This window comes from Manis pentadactyla, chromosome 3 (genome assembly GCF_030020395.1).
Source record: "Manis pentadactyla isolate mManPen7 chromosome 3, mManPen7.hap1, whole genome shotgun sequence".
NCBI classification, from domain to species: Eukaryota; Metazoa; Chordata; class Mammalia; order Pholidota; family Manidae; genus Manis; species Manis pentadactyla.
The window spans coordinates 10,906,128-10,925,840 of record NC_080021.1 but is presented as its reverse complement, the minus strand read 5'-3'; positions in this window follow the sequence as shown (position 1 = coordinate 10,925,840).

Genomic DNA, 19,713 nt, shown 5'->3' with positions numbered 1-19,713 from the left:
AGCCGTCTCCTGAGAGGGTGGCTTCTGGGATAACTCAGTTCCAGTTCATTTCAGTTTCCCAGCTTAGGATTCCAAACTTCGAGAGAAAAGTCATCCAAATTAGAAAGGAGAAAGTTAAACCGTACTTTTCAAAGATGACATGATTTTATGTAAAGAAAATCCCAAAGAACCCACAAGAAAGTTACCAGAACTAATATATTTGGTGAAGTTGCTGTGTACAAGATCAACACAAAAATATCAGCTTGCTATCTACCACCAAGAAACTATATACACCACCAAAGAATAATCCAAAAGGGGAATTAAGAAAGTAATTCCATTTACAATAGCACCTAAAAGAATTAAATATTAGGAATAAGTCTAAATAAAGAGGTAGGAGGCTTGTGCATGGGAAACTACAAAATGTTGCTGAAAGGAATTAAGGGAGACCTAAATAAATAGGAAGACACCATGTGTCAAGGATGGGAAGACTTAGTATTGTGAAGATATCAATACTACCCAAACAAACCTTAGGATTTGACACAATTCCTTTCAAAGTTCTAGCAGCTTTTTTTTTTTCAGATGTGGAAAAACGGATTCTCAAATTCACATGGAATTATAAGGGGCCCTGCATAGCCAAATTAATCTTGAAAAAGAAGAATAAAGTTGGAGGATTCACAGGCCCAACATTGAACCTTACTATAAAGCTACAGTAATTAAAGCAGCATGATACTGGCATAAGGAAAGCCAAATAGACCAGTGCAATAGAAAAGAGACCTAGAAATAAACTCTCTCCCATCTATGGTCAACTGATTTTCAAAAGGGCTACCAAGACCACAGGGGTGCTTGAACAACTAGACGTCCATATGCAAAAGAATGCAGTTGGACCCTTGCCTAACATTTATACAAATATTAACCCAAAATGATTAAAATCCTAAATTTAAGTGTTAAAACTATAAAGATCTTAGAAGACAACATTCACAAAATCCCATGCCATTGAATTTGGCAATGATTTCATAGATATAACACCAAAATCACAGGCAACAAAATAAAAAGATAGGTAAACTGTACTTCACCAAAATAGAAACTTTATGCATCAAAGAACACTATCAAGACAGGAAAAAGGCAATTTACAGAAGGAGAAAGTATTTGTAAATCATGTATTTGATAAGAGATTGATAAACCTCCCAAAAAATCCAATTCAAAAGTGGGCAAAGGACTTGCACAGACATCTTTCCAGAGAAGATAGACAAATAGCACAAACATGAAAATATGCTTAATGTCCTTAGGCATAGGGAAATGAGAACCAAAACAACAAGATACCGCTTTGCTTCACATCTGCTAGCATGGCTAATAGAAAAAAACAAAACATCTCAAAATAAGTGTTGGTGAGGCTGTGAAAAATGTGGTATCCTGGTATGTTGCTGACAGGTACATAAAATGGTGCAGTCACTGCGGAAAATAGTTTGGTTCCTAAAATATTAAACAACTACCATAGGAACCAACTATCTCCCTCTCTCTCCCTCCCTCTGTCTCTCTCTGTATGTATTTGTAAGTGTACAGTTGAGTATTAAGTACATATATATTTATATATTCTTCCAAAAGAATTGAGAGCAGGGACTCAAACAGATATCTATATACCAAAGTTCGCAGCACCATTATCACAAAAGCCAAAGGTAGAAAAACCCAAGCAGCCATCAACAAATGAATAAACAAACTGTGGTATATACATGGATAACAAAGAACGCAGTTTTGACATGGGCTGTAATATGGATGAACCTTGAAAACCTGCTAAGTAAATAAGCCAGACACAAAGGACAACTACTGTTTGGCTCTACTTCTATGCGGTACCTCGAGTAGGCACAGTGCAGAGGCAGAGAGTAGCACAGAGGTTAACAGGGGCTGGGACCAGGGAGGAATGGGGGCTGCTTTTAAGGAGCACGGAGTTTCAGTTTGGGATGGTGAAAAGTTTGGGTATAGATGATGGCGATGGTCACACAGCATCGTGAATGTACTTAATACCACTAAGCTGCGCACTTACAAATGGTTAAAACGGTTCATATTAGGTTATGTAGGTTTCGCCACATTAGAAGAAAAGAAGGGGAGAAGTTCCTTTGAAGAAAGAATGCTATTATTAGCCTTGAGTTGGGTCCCGTGCCCACTCCTGGGCTGGGGGCAGGGGGTGCAGGGTGGAGGTTAAGGTGAGGGGACCTCACAATCATGGGAAGAATGGTTTCCCCAAAGAAAAATAGAGGGAGTGGGGTTAGCTGAAGCACAAGATGTTCCCTGCCGGATATCAGAAGGGAGATTAATTCTCTCTTTCCACAAACTATTAATCTCTCGAATTCTCATTTGCATAACAAAAACATGATTCAGCTAGCTCTGGCAAATGTAATTTGTATCTGGCCCTCTAAAGGTTTCATTCATTCTTGGCAACATAAGGCACATCCCAATTAAGTCGCTTAGAGTCCACGACTTCTTATAGAAGGGGTAAAAAAACTGCTGTCCCAGAAGGGAGTAACTTATGAATAACCATACTTGAACTTGTTTATTTGGAATAGATAATATCCAGCACACTTCAGGCCCTCAATGCCTCTAATGTCTTTTGCTGGAACCAGTTCGCTTATTTGTTATCCCCCTGGTCCATGTAGACATTTAAATTGAAACCCTGGGCTTATGGTGAGCGGGCAAGTGTGGGCGAGAAAGACTGTGTTGGGGGGCTGACTTTCGTTCCAAGGGAAGAGGCGCGGTATGAGCACGCTAGCTGCAGACGCCTAATGGGGATGCAGGTGGGAAGGGAGGCCTGCACCTTCAAAGCAAGGAAGGAGGGAGGCGGGCAGAAGGATGTCCCTGGGGCCGTCCCGTCCCGTGTGCTGTCTCTCTAACACTTCCCATGTCTTCTCTATGTCCTTTCCCGCCCCCATTTTTCCTCGTAGCCCTTATTACTACCTGATGTCTTATATTTACTTGTTTAGTGTTTCCTCACTTAGAATGTGCCTAGAACAAGGGAAGGAACTTTTTTGTTCACTGATGTACTCAAAGTACCCTACACAGCATGGGCATATTTTACCAAGCAGGGAAACCGTAAATATTAGGTGAAAGAATAAATGCAAAGGTCAGTTTTCTTAAATTTCTTCCTTCATCTTCCTCTCCTACAAAATCAAAGATATGTCTGAGTCAGAGGGTTTCTCATAGCACTATCTACTGCCTTCTATCATAGCAAATAAGCAGACTCCACAATAAAAATTATGATAGCTCCTCTATTTGTCTTCCTACTGGATTCCCAACTCTTCAAAAATAGGGACTGTGCAAACCGCTCAGTGAACATAATGGAATGAATGAAGTAAAGCATGATTTGGGAAGTGAACTTTAACTAAGAGTGAATGCTAACCAATGAACTTAAGGGGGAATGTCATGTTTCTCTTCTCCTACTGTCAGTCACATTCAAGAAAGTACATTGGTTCTGATTTCTTGTCCTAGTTATTTAAGTTTCTTGCTTCTAGCAGAGAACATCAAGATTAAAAGATAAAGGTTGAGATAAAGATAGATTGTAGAATGTTAAAAATATCTATTATTGTCTTTTGAACAATGTCAGCATAGTACGATCTAAATTAATCCTAGATTACTAATATTTTATAATCAATCATGTGAAAGATAAAACAAAGGCCATATTAAAATTTTTGATCTTTATAAACTAGCTCCCAAGTTTAAATAAGTTCAGGAATGTATGAATTAAAAAAAAATCTAAGCACATTAAAAAAATACAGAATTTGAGAAAGTTAATTTTAACCTAATTGTCACAGGAATATATGAATTTAGTATTTAGAAATACAAGTTTAGAAAATATGGAGAACATGTGTATTCATACATATGTACATCTCACCATTTATTTATTTGTATGTATATTAATATTTCATACAGTATTTAATTTTACATATGGTATTTTCCCCCATTTCATTAAATATTCTTTAAAATTGCAATAGCTATTTATTATTTCAACATTTGGATCATTCATTTATTCAATCTCTTATTGTGGTGCATATATATACTGATAGGTTGCAAAAAATGGCCATATATCTTCACCCTTCTCTATATTCCTGCAAGGCCAGCTTTGAAACTCCTGCTATAAAAAGGTGAAGTCTGTTTCCCCACAGGTTTTTATGATTTGATTTGGCCAATAGAATGTGCTGGAAGTGACTATGTTGGCTCTAAGCCTATACACCCAGAGGACTCGCCAGTTTCCACTCCCTTCCTTGGAACCCTGACATGTCTGGACTACCCTTCTGGTGATGGTTACATGGGAGTCCATGAGAAACACGGGGCCCAGTACCCTGAGCGCCCCAGCTGATGGCCAGCACCTCTAGAACATGCCAGCCGACCACAGATGACTGAGCAAGCCCAGCCAATTAGAGAAGAAACAAACAACACACTTACCCGGGAAGGTGGGTTTGTAAACATCATTTATTTATATAACTTAATTTTGCTTCATTCCAATTTTTCTAATGGGAATTGGACTACTTTTTCTTATTGTAAAATATAATGTAAACATTAGAGAAATATAAGTATTTTTATAATGTAAAAAAATAAGGTACATAGTATACAAATTTGCCATTCTAACCATAAAATTCAGTGGCATTAAGTATATTCACAGTGCATTAAGTACATTACAATGTTTATAATTATTTCCAGAATTTTCCACTATTATAGAGACTCTGTATCTATTAAATACTAACTTCCTATCTCTCCTTCCCTAGCCTTGATAATATCTTTTCTACTTCCTATTTCTAGAATTTCCCTGTTCTAGATGCCTCATATAAGTGTAATCATGCAATATTTGGCCTTCTATGTCTGGCTTATTTCATTTAGCATAATGTTTTCAAGATTCATCCACATTGTAGCGTGTAGTAGAACTTCATTCCTTTATCAGCAGACTAATATTTGTTGATAGGTATGTACCCCATTTCAATTATCCATTCATTTGTTGATGGACACTTGGGTTGTTTCTACCTTTTGGCTATGATGAATAATGCTGCTATGCACACTGGTATTCAAGTATCTGGCTGAGTGCCTGTGCTTAATTCTTTTGGGTATACATCTAAAAGTGGAATTGCTGAATCAAACGGTAATTTTGTGTTCAACATTTTAAGTAATTACCAAGCTATTTTCCATAGTGGTTACAACATTTCATTTTCATCAGCAATTCACAAAGTTTCTGGTTCCTCTACATACTAGACAACATTTGTTATTATCTGTGTGTTGGTGTGTGCTTGTGTGTGTTTTTGTTTTGTTTTGATAATAGCCATCCTGCGAAAGTGAAGGGGTATCTCATTGCAGATTTGATTTGCATTTATTAAAGACTAACGATGTTGAACATCTTTTCATGCATTTATTGGCCATTTCTATATCTTTTTTGGAGAAAAGTACATTCAAGTCCTTTGCCCACATTTTAATTTGGTTGTTTATCTTTTTGTTATTGAGTTGTAGGTGTTCTTTATCTATTCTGTATATTAATCTCCTATCAGATTTAAGATTTGCTATTTTTATCCCATTCTGTAAATTGTCTTTTCACTGCCTTGGTAGTGTCCTTTCATGACCAAAGGCTTTTTAAAAATTTTTTTGATGAAATCCAATTTATTTTTTATTGCCTATGGTTTTGGTGTCATAGTAAGAGACGACTGTCAAATCTAAGGTTATGAAGTTTTTCCCCCCGTATTTTCCCCTTATTTTCTTCTATGAGTATTATAGTTTTAGCTCTAAGTTTAGGTGTGTGACTTTTCCAAACTATTTTTGAAAAACATATATTCCTCATGTGTGGTCACTGAAATTTCTGTTCTGTTATCTCTGTGGTCAATCAGTAACTTAAAAAATACTTTCTCCAATCTCTGGCTCTAAAAAGGAGAAAGAAAATAAAAAGGGGCCCTGTTTCCTCAAATGTTCTGGTGGAGGCTCCTGGGGGAGCTCTGAGGGCCAAGCATCTGCACAGGCACCCCAGGGAACTGCCAGGCCACCTTGAACACACAATCCTAAATAACTAGAGGACAAGGTTTCATTACCTGCCACCCCAAAATATGAGATGCTGTCCCACAGCTGAAGAATGAGAGCTGGTATTGGTTCATGCAGACCACTGACTCATAAGATATCCGCAGTCTCTCCTTTCACTGAGCACTGGCCTGGTTGTGATCCAGTCAGCTGAGGGTCCAGAGTTCCCTTAGAGTTGGGCCCAGTCACGGCTCCGGCTCAGTGGTTGATGTGGTGGAAGGACCACCTCCTCCCTTGCACAGTGGACATTCTTACGTTGCCACTGTGTGACAACATTCCCCTCTCATTTTTAAAATTAAGCATGTTATCTTGAGAAAATTGTTGACTTACGTGCAGTTGAAAGAAATAAAACAGAGAAATCCTATGTATGCTTAACCTACTTCGCCTTTTCAAAACTTTTCTCTTTATGCCGAGTACGCTAGGATTTTTTATCCCCAAGCTCCTCTATCCTGGAATGTTCAGGACTCATATCTACCTGTTGAAGCTCTGCCCTGCTTCATATTCTAACTCAAGATCCAACTGCAAGAAAATATTTTCACCCTCATTATTCACATTTTTGTTTGTGTGTTTGTTTTAGCCTATCTACATTGGTATCTGTCAGCTCTGCGAAAATAATACTTATATGTAAACCTCTCATGCAAAACCATGACCCCAGGGAGCGTCAACCATTTGCTAGTAGTACCATGCAGAATTTTGCACATAGCAGGTTCTTACTATATTTGTCTAATTAAATTTATTACTGTATCATGATTACTACACCTGAAGACCAGATAGGTTGACATTTCCTTTTAAACTGGAGTTCATTCATCTCCATGATAGAAGATTTGGACTTCTAACCTTTGTAAGCGCTGCATAGCACTGGGCCGTGCAAGAAACATTTGCTGATCAATCTGTGGGCCTTAGAATATCCCATAAATTATCATTCTTATCAAAAGAAAAAAAGAGAAAAAACTGAAAGATTGGAGAAAAAGAAAAGAAGAAAGAAAAAAGTCACAATAAACAAAGAATCTTAGTCCTATCTAGCAGGCAAATATCTAGCATTTTCAGATATTTTTTGCAGCAGAGAAAGAGAATGCTACAGAATAGCCTGTTTTAAGAAAAGGCTAACAATAAAAAAAACCATAGGTATGCTAGGATTGCACAGGAACAGGAAAGTGATGGAGAGAAATCATTGAAATAGCCCACTGCTGCTCTTGTTCTGCTCCTTATCTGATTATCTGAGGTCAAGGGAATCCAGGAACAACAAAGGGAATTAGGTCTTCCATGGTTCTCATTAAATGCTCAAGGAGTCTGGGTACTGCTGAGCTGAGCACTTCAAGGGCTTCCGAAAAGGGAAATGCGGTTCCTTACTTCACCACCTTCATTGTGCTGGAGGAAATAAGAAATAGCTCTGAGACTAATAATAAGAGAAATGGCAGCCAGAGCAGCAGAGCCCCGTGGCACTTCCTAAAGGCAGTATAAATAATTAAGCATCTGTTCAGCCAAGCCACTAGGAATTAAGAGAAAAGAGCTGCAAAGAAGTGATGCCATTTCAACTCCGTTCTGCCCATATTCCTTAAAGGGAAAGGGAGCTGGATGCCAATTATAAAATCCTGGAGTTAGAAAGTGTGTTTGTCCATTGATCTAGTCATTTATTTAATGGTTATTAAGCACTTATGATCATAGACCTGTCATTATGCTACTGGCTAAGAGCTCTGATACGATTTACACCAAATTCTTCATTGTTTGGATGAAAAGCCATCCAAACTGTGAACCCAGAAGTGAAAGGCTGTGCACAAGAGGACACCTGGCTTGTCCAAACCTGGAACTACAACCCAGTGGCCTTCCCAGCTTCCCTGCGAACATGTCTTCAATTGCTCCACTTGAACTTGTAAAAATGTGGCTTGTGAATTACTTGATGAATGATTTTATTTGCTTGACTATGTTTAAAGCTAAACAATTTAACAATAAGAAAGGAAAGAAACACACATCAATATTAAAATTGTTAAGGGGGACTCTCCAAGGTGCTCCTTCTGAGAATGCCGCCATGGCCCCATTGCCTATTTAAAACATTTGGCATCTTTGGCCTCCAGGTCCCATTTGCTTTGGATTCCCTTACCAGGTGATGCATCCTCTATCTTTCTGACTTCTAGACTTTCGATGCTGCAGGACTCAGCCGTCGGACCTCTTCATCATCTCTACACACGCCCTCCATTGAACCTTCCAGTGCTGTAGCTTTAAATAATACCAATATTCTGATGACCCCCAAGTCATGGTCATGGCTAGTCACGGTCCTCCAGAGAAACAGAACCAAAGGAATTATTATAGGAAGCTACATAAAGAGATCTATTATAAGGAATTTGTTTGCACCGTTAGAGAGCCTGAGAAGTCACAAGCTGGTGACCCAGGGAGACAGTAGCATAGTTTCTGTCTGAGTCGCTCCACCAGTCAGATGAGATAAACCAGGAAAACAGCTCAGAACAGGTCAGATCTGGTGGTAGACACAGGAACCAGAATGAGGAAAACACCTGCTTCAGCCCCGCGGTGAGGAGGGGGAGGGGCGGGAGGGAGAGACTGTTAACACCCTGGGTCCGTTTGCTCCCCGCGCACTTGTGCTCCAATCAGCCAATCCCGAGGGGTTTTAAGTGAATGTTTCAAATGCTTCCGCATGACAGCGTGTTGAATTATTTGATGCAAATAGTTCTGTGTTCCTTACACAAAATACAAATGTGATTGTCTTAACAGATATCAAAAAAACAATTGGGAAAATTCAACAACTATTCCTAATGAAACAGACAAGTCTGTAATTATTTAAGAATAGAAGAATATTTTGTAATTTGATAAAAAATAGTCTTATTTTGACATTCTTACCAAAAATCAGAAAAAAATTATAAAAAAGCTATATTATCACTTTTGGACAAAATGTCCCTGAGAATATTCTGCCAAAGACACAAGGTGCACGTAGTCATACCTATTTGAAAGCATGATACAAAATTATTATTATCTTTTATAGGCAATGAAATGTGAAAACTCAAGAACCATCTGAAAACCGTTAGAGCCAATGATCCATCAGAGGCAGTGGCTTTATTTATTTATTTTTTAAATTTTGGCAAAGGCTTTATAAAGAAGAAATACCCAGTTGTTCCCTATACCACATATCCTGTATAACTGGATAGAAAATTTTATGAGTAAAGCCCATTCTCATAACACTAACACTGATTTAAAGGAATATGTAGTAATACATTTAATAAAAAATGTTCAGGACTTCCATGAAGGTATTTCCAAAGAGGAAATATTGCTCCAGTAAATGCCATAAAAAACTATATTGTTGAAAAGAAAGACTGAATATTGGTGTAACATCAAATCTTTTTAATTTAATATACCCACTGATGCATTTTCTATAGCCTATATAATTGCCCTGTAGTAAATTTGTATATTTTTATAAAGAGAAAAACATATTTAAATGTTAGAATTAATAAAGATGCCTGAAAGGTGGTTGACACAGAATGAATGACTTAATGGAATGACCAGCTTACAGAAAAACGATACAGGAAAAAAATTGTGTTATAGGACCACCCAGGATAAATAAGGACTGAATTTTAACTGCTTCAAACCAAGAAGTGCTACTTAGATAACACTTTTTGCTTTAGAAACAGATCATTTGTGACCATTGTTGAATGAAACGGTTTACATTTCCTCCATGTAGTAGTCATCTTTGCCAAGTAATAAACAATCCATCATTCCAGAGATTTATAACACGAGGCTTTATTTCTCACTCAGATTATATGCCAGCAACTGCGTGGTGGCTGCTATTACTCTTCTTCATTTTCTTTTCATCTGGGGGCCCATTTGGGGAACACCACTACCGTGGAGGAGGGAAACAACAAGAACCTAAGGAAAAATTAAACTACCTTCAGGTCAAACTAATGCAGGTTCCATCCGCTCCCACCCGTTGTCCAGAGGAGGCCACAAGGCCAGGTCCAAGACCGGGAGGTCAGGGATACAGCCCCTTCCGTGGTGAGGGTGGACGTCACAAGGCAGGTAGCAACGATAACAGATGTGCAATCCTCCGAGGAAGTGGGGTGAGGTAGGATAATTGGGGGCAGTAATATAACCTCAGTAAATATTTACTGTCTGAGTGATAAAATTGCAAAGAGATCAGTTTCTAGGCTGATTGGTAAACAAGCTTCTCTTTCTCTCAGTCCTCCTCCCACCTCCTTCATCTTTTTGGACAAAGAATAATTTGCCCTGGAAAAAGTGTCTTTATGAAGCTATGTTACTTTTTTTTCTTTACAACCTGAACTCTACAAGACATTTACTTATAAGTTAATGACTTATTAAATTCAGCATATATGTACTGAGGGCAAAACATGTGCTGGGCATCATAATAAATAGCAAATAAACTGTTTTTCATCTTCTGCTCATTCAAAGCCTCTCAACTAGAAGATAAAAGCAGTCACACACACACATACGATTACATAGATAATCATCGTGGGTCCCTTCATGCAACAGTTTTTCCCCTGAAAGCTAATTAGCTACAGGAAAAGAACACTGCATGAAAAAGAAGGAAGCAACAGTCTTAATAAGAACTTCATAAGGTATTTTCCAGACAAGCATACATTATTGACCCTGATTTGTTATAAGTCCCTGTAGTTAAAGGAAATTGAGGTGAGCATTGATAAAGCGGTGAGCTATATCCATGGAACCTTAAAGAAAATGGATTTGGCAAAGGTATGCAATATGCCTTTGTAAAGATGAATCTTGGATGACTTCATGATTCGTGGCTTGGGTCACTGCCCAAGTAATTCTTCTAGAAACTGACTGTATGACCTTGGGTATGTCTCTTTCCTCTCTGGGTCTCAGTTTCCACATTAGTAAGATCAGAAGGTTGAATGATCATTAAGGTTTCCTCCAACTCCCCTATTCCTTACTTCCAAATCTTCTCCTTATATGTTTAAAATTTTTCTTTCAGCCTTCAGGGCTCCTGTCACTGCCTTGTCACTGCTCTGAGTCTAGACACCTGCAGCTCTGTGGTCAATGTGACATCGGTGTCACATGAGCATTGACCCCCTTCCAGTTTTGCTGGTGGTACAGTGACGTATCATTCATGTTGGCCATGGGAAATAATGAGCTGAGAGTGTTTTTATAATCAGACCCATTCGAAAGTGATTAAATCCAAGTTAAATGATTGGGCTTTGTATTACTTCTGTCAGGGTTGGGGGCAGTACTTGAACATACCATGTTCAGTTGCCATGAAGAATGAATAATTGGAAGGGAGATGCTAACTGGTCATGTGATATTTAGTCAACCAGAGTTGGAAAACAAGTGGCAGTGAATAAACATCATCAAACAGAAAAGTGCATCTGTCACAGGGGTTTACACCTTTGGGGAAAGCCTCAGGCTGCAGACAATGAAGGGACGTCATACCACACCTGCCGTGAGTGGTGTCTGGAAACATGGGAAAGTATCCATCATGGGAGGCGTCCAGGTCTCTGCTGACAGGGACAAGTAGCCGCCTTCTTTGCCTGCATTATACACCTCCCAATCCATGAAGGCGGACCCTGCATATTTCCAGGTAGAGTTAAATCTTTCTTCAAGATGCTTCCCAAGGGCTCCATCCCAGCCCTTTTCCTGAAGCTCCTGTCGCTCAAGGATGCTGAGTGGGGTGACTTTGTCTGAGAGCTCTGAGGTCAGGCTGTCTGGGCTCACAGTTTTCCCTATGACCTAAAAGATGTGTGCGTGTGACTGGACAGGGGACCCATCATGCTGTGTCTGCTTCTTGAATTACAAAATGAAGGTAATGATTTGGGTCACCTGTCCCTTATCTGATCATCTTCAGACAAGAAATGTTTCAGATTTCAATTTTTTGTGGATGTTTGAAAGTTAATATGATGTATGTGGAATAGCTCATGTGACATAACAGTAGGCTGGTGTATGTGAACAAAAAGCATCCTGCAATCAACAGCATTAATATTTCCACATTCATGATAGGTGGGGTAATGATAAATGGCCTCATATAACTTCAAACCAGGTTTTTATGCCAAAAGAATTAGCAGCAAGCTTATATATATATATATATATATATATTTTAAATTCTCTTTCTGAGTTCGTAGAATGCTTAAATTACAGGGAAAGCATTGCAGACCTATATTTCCTACTTCATAAGGGGGTTATAAGGTTTAAATGAGGTAAGTACAGAGCTCTTGACAAAAAGACTATCTCATGTTAAGTACTTTATTAAAACAGCTCTTCACTACTGTTGTTGTTTTATTATTATTATAGTAGCAGAGCTTAGAGAACTTAATCTGTTCCAGGTCGTAGAGCTTGTAGGTGGCCAACTAGAATTCACACCCACATCTCTTGAACTCCAAGGTTCATTCCCTTCTCATTCTCCCACACTGCCTTCCCTGTGCCAACTGACCCACAAGGGATGGAATTCGAGTTCAAGTCAGTATGATGAGGATTTAGGTTTTCCTATTTTGGAGAAGAGAAGAAATCTAAATTTGCAAAGTGAAAGAATACTTTTAAACCAGATACCTTTACTGATTAATTTAATTGAAAACCCTGGGTACCCAAAAATCAATCACATTTCTAGTATTAATGATGAACATGTAGAATCTGAAATTACAGCTATAACACCATTTATAACTACTCCAAAGAAAATGGAATAGTTAGTTTAAACTTAAAACACATACAAAGTCTCTATGCTGAAGTCACACAAATCTTATGAGTGATATTAAAGAACACTCTGTCCACCGACAAAGAGACATATGTGTTCATGGACTGGGGAACTATACACAGTAAAGCTGTCAATACTCCCCAGATTCATCTGTAGGGTGAATGTAATTGTAGACAAATACATACTCTAAAAATCATGTGGGAATGCACAAGCTTTTGAATAGCTTAAACAGTCTTGACAAAGAATGAAGTGGGAACAACCACACCATTCAATACTAAGGCCTATTAGCTACCGTAATCAAGGCTGTGGATTTGGCAGAGTGATAGATACATAGATCAATAGAAGATAATAGAGAACCCAGAAATAGACAACTGGTTTTTGACAAAAGTGAAAAGCAATTCAATGAAGGAAATAAAGCCTTTTTAACAAGGCTTCTGGAACAATTGGGTATCCAAAAATGAAAAAAGGAAAAAAAAAACCCTAGACCCAAATCTCCCACCTTATATAAAAATGAACTCAAAATATCCCATGGAACTAAATGTAAATTACATATGTAAAAAATTATGAACTCAAAATATCCCATGGAACTAAATGTAAATTATATATGTAAAAAATTTATGTAAAAATACAAAGTTATCTAACTTTTAGAAAAAATATACAGGAAACTTTGGCATCTACGACTAAGCAAAGAGTTTTCAGACTTGCCATCAAAAGCATGACCCATACAAACAAAGATGGATAAAATATTCTTTGTTAATATTAAAAAGAGTTGCTGAGTAAGAGCTCACATGCTGACAAAGGAAGCACAAGCTACAATTTGGGAAAAAGTATTTGTAAATCACAGAACTCACCAAGAAGTAGGGACTAGAAAATATAATGAATTCTCAAAACTCAACAATGAAGGAAAGCAAACATTCTAATTTAAAAAATGGGCACATGATATGAAAACATTTCACTGAAGAGGATGTATAGATGGCAAATAAACAAATGGAACTCTGTTTGACATCATTAAGAAAGTGCAAATTGAAACATAATGACATATCACTACATGCCTATTCAATGGATAAAGCAAGAAATAATAGTGACAACATCAAATGATGTCAAAGATGTGGAGCAATTGGATCATTCATACATTGCTGGTGGGAATGTCAAGTGGCACAGCCACTCTGGAAAATACTTTTGCAATTTCTTTTAATACTAAACATGTGACTATCATACAACCTAACACATGAGTTTGTGGGCATTTATCCCAGGAAAAGGAAAACTTATGATCACACAAAAACCTGTACATGCATGTTTGTAGATGCTTTATTTTTAACAACTCCAAATTGGAAAAAACCCAGATGTCCTCCTGGAAGTGAATGGTTAAACAAGTAGTGGTATATCCATATTGTGGAACACTACTCAGCAATAAAAAAGAACAGACTATCAATCTAACAACTTTGATGAATTCTAGGTGATGGTGCTGATTGAAAAAAGCTAATCTCAAAAGATCACAACCTGTAATTCCATTTATATAACATTCTTAAAATGACAAAAAGAGAAATGTGTTCATAAGAGATCAGGGCAGGGGAAGATAGAGTGAGAAGTACCAATAGCTATAAAAAGGCAGCACAGTGATGCTTGTGAAAGAATGGTTCTGTGTAGTGACTGTGTAAATGTCAGTGCACTGGTGCTGATATGGAACTATAACTTTGCAAGATGTGTTATTTTTTAACAAGTGTATATGAACCTATGATAATCTCAAAATTAAAAGTTTAATTAAAAAATATTACATACTGCATATTATGCCTTATTCTACACACTTAGCTTTAAAATTGCATACTTTTTAAATTTTTTATCAATCTATTTTTCTTTTTTAATTAAACTTGTCTTTTAGAAATGCAAACAAGTAATAAAATAGATCAGAAGAAAAGGACTTAAAGACTTTGTCTCATATTTTAGTGGTCACCCCACTTTTATTCTTTCCGGAATAATACACATTCACATACACACACACACACACACACACACACACACACACACACACATATAATGGAATCATGCATATGTGCATCTCATGTTTTAATGGTTGTCTGATATTGGGTGCCATGTATGTACCGGTTTTGTTAGCCATTCTTTTTTTGATTGATATCCTTTTATTTTTATTCAGTTTTTTTAACTTTATTTTACTTTTTGGTATTAGTATCCTAACTGTGATGGTGATTACGTGAATCCATCAATGTGTCAAAACTTAAAGAATGCAGCAAAGTCAATTTTACTGTATGTTGATTTGAAAAATAAAATAATAAAAGAAGGCATTGAATCACTTCATAGCCTCACCTTTTGTATACCTGTGAAACTAGGGTAATTCCTAGAAGTAGAATTTTTGGGAAAATTGGTTTTTGCATTTTTAATCTTGATAGACTTCAACATCTAACCCTCCAAAGAAGGTACATCAACTTACTTTCCCACAAAAACTGTAAAAGAACTGGAATAAACATTTTCAAAAGCTTTATCCTCCTCTGCCTTTGATGCAGAAGGGTAAGGATTTTAGGGAAGAGTTGTATGGTATGCTCTTCCCTGCGTACCTCCGCGAGTGGGTATGATATTGGTAGACTAGAGATGTAAGAATCATCATTGTCAGTGAGTAATGGGAGAGAGAAAAAGCTGACTGCGTCAGCCTATACACACATTGTACATTTGATCACCACAAAACTGAAAATGGAATAATTTATACTTTCATTTGTTAGGTACCATGTTGTGTCCCCCCAAATTTCATTTGTTGAGGTCCTAACCCCCAATATGACTGTATTTGGAGATGGGGCTTTTAAGGAGGTAGTTAAGGTTCAATGAGGTCATCAGGGTGGACCCTCATCTGGTAGGATTGTTGTCCTTATAAGAAGCAGAAAAGTCACTAACAAGCTCTTTGTGTCTTCTCAAGGCACCAAGGAAAGGCTATGTGAGGACCTCATGGGAAGGTGGCTGTCTGCAAGCCAGGAAGTTGGCTCTCACCAGACACTGAATTTGCCGGCACTTTGATCATGGACGTTTACCTTCCAGAACTGTGAGAAAACACATTTCTGTTGTTAAAGCCTCGCCCCTCCTCCCATGCCTGTGCTGTTTTGTTATGGCAGCCTTGGCACACTGATATACCTCCCTGACGTTGAAGAAAGTAACTTAATTTAGGAATGTTGTAACTAAATCAAGCACAACCTTGTAGTTCGTTTTTAAAGAAATTCAGATCAAACTCGACAAAGTTATTTAACTTTGTCCCCAGTGACCAACACTTCACCCTGATATTGCCATACTCTGACTTTACTAATAATGACATCAATAATTATAGCTGATGCTTAGTTGAACTCTTACTATGTGCCAGGCACACTTTTAAGTCTGTTATGTTCACTAATATTTTGAAGTAGGTACTACTATTATTCCCTTTTTATGGTTGAGAACCTTGAAGAATAGTGATCAGATAAGTTATCCCAAGTCATAAACCCAATGAATAAAAAAGCTGGGATTTGAACTTTTGGTTTAATCTATGCTGTTAAAAGTGGAGTCCATAGACAAGCCAGCATCACCTGGGAGCTCGTTAGAAACAGACTGTCAAGCCCCACCCAGACCTACTGAACAGGAACCTGCATTTTAACAAGGTGCACATTGCTTTCCAGGGAAGCACCATTCTAAGTCATGATCCCTGTTGGGTCTCTGTGTTTTCCCACCTAACAGGAAGGGCATTGGGCTCTGCAGTCACTGCGCTCAAGAAATACCATGATTTGGTGATGGAGGCTTGCTTGCCCTGCCCACCCCACCCTGCGTTTGTGCTCCTGGACAAGCTGTTCCACTGGGGTTTTCCCCCGACTTTCTAGGTGGAAAAAAAAGCATATCTAAGAGGCACCCTTAGTTACATTGGAGTAACACGCATTTGTGATAAAATACCCAATCATTTTCTCTCATTTCTACTTTTATGACTTCCTAGAAAGTCATTGATTGGCTCTGATAGGAGACTTTGGTGAGAGAAAATGCCAAAGTCTAAATTATGGACTGTCCCCTAGAAAAGGTTAGTCCATAGGAGGTATAAAAAGGTCTAGTTTATATACTGACTTCCCTAGAGAACTGTGTGTGTCCCTGAAATGTCAACAATTTGAGGGAGGCATTGTTTGACAGGGTCAGAGACATTAAGGAACTTGCTCAGAGTCACACAGCAGAGAAGCACTGAAAATGGAATTTGAATCCAAGACTGGATCAAAAGGGTGAGGCTTCAATCACTGAGGATTTTACCCCTGCTCTGCCTCTTCCTACTTGTGCAAGGTTAGTCACTGCATCTATTTCATTATCCATGGGATGAAAATGAAAAATCCCTACCTCTTAAGGACGACAATGTGGCTAAAGAGACTGCATCCATTTTAACATTGTCTATAAATGTTAGAGAGTGAGCCTATTTTACCTAGAACCAAATGTTTGAGAACATTGTTGAATGAAATCCTCAACTAACTGAAACCAAGCTGACCAGTTTCCTTAATTAGCAGGAATAGTGTGCTTCTAATTTGCAGAGAAGGAGGAAAATCACAAGAAAATAAGCTGACATCTAGCACTTATTATGAAATAAAAAGTCTGAGAAAAGATACCCTGGAGCAATAGTAATTCAATTGCCTCCAAAGTACCTTTTTATTTCTTCCTGACCTTGATAATGCGAATGATCATCAACAATCCACAGGGCCCAAATGTTAAAAAGTGTGTGTGTTGGTATGCGAGTTTCTGGGGGTGGTTATTGGCATCCAACTAAGATCATTGTTACAGGGTGCAGTTTTTTGGGGGAGGCTGGAGCACGGTAAAATATGGGGCCCTAAGAAAGGGCCAAAATACCTGCAAGGTACAGTAGCAAATGCTAATGTCTGCTCACCAGGCACCACACGCGCTCTGAGTGCTGCCATCTGTAAATTCACCTGGTCCTCAAAGCAGTTCTAGGACTTAGGTACTCTTCTTACACCCATTCACAGATAACAAACGGAGGCACGGAGAAGTTAGATGACTTGCCTAAGACCATACAGCTAGAAAGTGCTACAGCGAGGATATATCCATTTCGCATTTTTCAATTTTATTCAGCATATCCTCTGACTTGGTGATAAACCTTAGGGGAGAACTAATACTCATTTGACATCTACTTGTATTCCAGGTCCTTCCTCCTACTTACTAACACCCCCGTATTTCCTAATCTTTCTCCCTGTTGACTGCTGATTTAGAACAACAGACAAAGATAACCCTTTTACTCCCATCCCCATTTGGGGAATTGTTTTGATGTTCAGAGATTCATTGTATTTCCCAGGGTCACACACACACACAAGGGACAAAGATTTTGATGTCAGGTCTTTATGACTTTATTCCACTCCGTTCTGAGTGGAATATCTGAATATGAAACCAAATATTCTAGTTAAATATGAAACAGAAAGAATATTTACCCCAGTCTTGAGGTACCAATTGTGACTTTTGAATTATACACTTCATGTTGGTTTTTGGTGTCTGAGAAATAGACACCAAAATGGAATCAGATGTGTTAAGAGGCATATTAAGGGAAATGCCTGTGGGGGACAACAGGGGAAAGGAGCAGGAATAGGCAAGGAGGCCCTTCAGAGTGTGGTATAGGGCTGACATCTGTGAAAAGAGAGAGGGAAATAAGGATTACTTAGTAGGAGTGGCCTCAAACTGAAGAGCGGTTCTGAGAGTCTTGGCCGGGCCAATGGAAAGATCTTGAGCAAAAACTGACCAGCAGAGGAGTCGTGTGTAGAGCAGGATTTGCCCAGGTCAGTAGCCCATTGCATGGCTTTGGTGTGAAGACTACAGCAGACTCGGAGGGGCAACAGAAGAACCCTGCCAACCACTTGCATTTCTCGCGGTAGTTCCTCCTGCAGGGAGAGCTCAGTGGCACCCCCAGTGGTCTCTCTGGCTATTTGCACAGGTGCGCATGAGAAGACAACGCCTGGAGATGGTGATTCTCTGGGATACTCACAGTGACCGTGGATGTGACTTTCTTTCATGTAAGATTCGTGTTGAAACAGGTACAAGGACACACACAGATTTAGAAGAGTGAGGCAAGGGAGAGTTGCAGCCTGGTTTCTTTGGATTTCCCTTTGATGGATCCCATGTTACCTGAAAACACATCCAGTGGGGAGAGGGTAACAAAAGACAGAAAACAATCCTGTTCACACTGAAGCAGGTTGACTTGCAGGGGAAGCAGCAGCTGGGCCAGCTCTGTCCACACAGGGCTGGGGTGCAGAGAGGAGCCCCGGAACCACAGCCCCGGAACTCTTTCTGTCATCTCTGCTCTGCTCTGTCATCTGCTGGTGGTCAGTTAGGTTCTGTGAATGCGGGTCCCCCTGGCTGCCCCAGCAGAGACAGGGGAAGGGACCTTGGTCATGCACTTCAAGGGGTAAACAGCGCCCTTCTGGAAACCTCCAAGGCAGAAGAGGCAGAAAGGGACACGGGGAAACCCAGGAACATGGGGCCACTTACATAACTCTTCCTTTTTATTCATTCATTTAGAAAAATGTCTTTTTGACTCACTGTATGTTCTAATTGGTGTGTGAGGCTCTGAAGATACAACCATAAGCAAGAAGTATTCCCTAGGAACTCAGTATAATCAGGAGAGATTTGGGGTCTTCTACAAACCATGGCAGGTTTCCACGACTTACTTTAACCAGGGAGTCTATTCTTATTGAGTTCTTCCTTGAGGACAGGCAGGGCGGTGAAGGAGAGGAAAACGTTTGTCAGAGCTACTTTATTTCCCTACAGTGTGTGTGAAAAATGACAGAGAAGCTGCCTCCAAACATCTCAACTCAGAATATATCCTTCTGCTTCAGAAAGGAAAAACAAAAACAAAAACAAAAACAAAAAACAGATGATCAAAATGATCCAGACAAGGGAAATTTAATTCTAGGATCCCTGATGGAGGTCCAGAATTGTCATTCTCTCTCTAGTTTGTTTCTTTTCTAACTAATTGTAAAACTGCCTTTGAGCTGTAAACAGAAGGCCTAGAATTGTATCCCAGGGTCTTGTATCAGGTT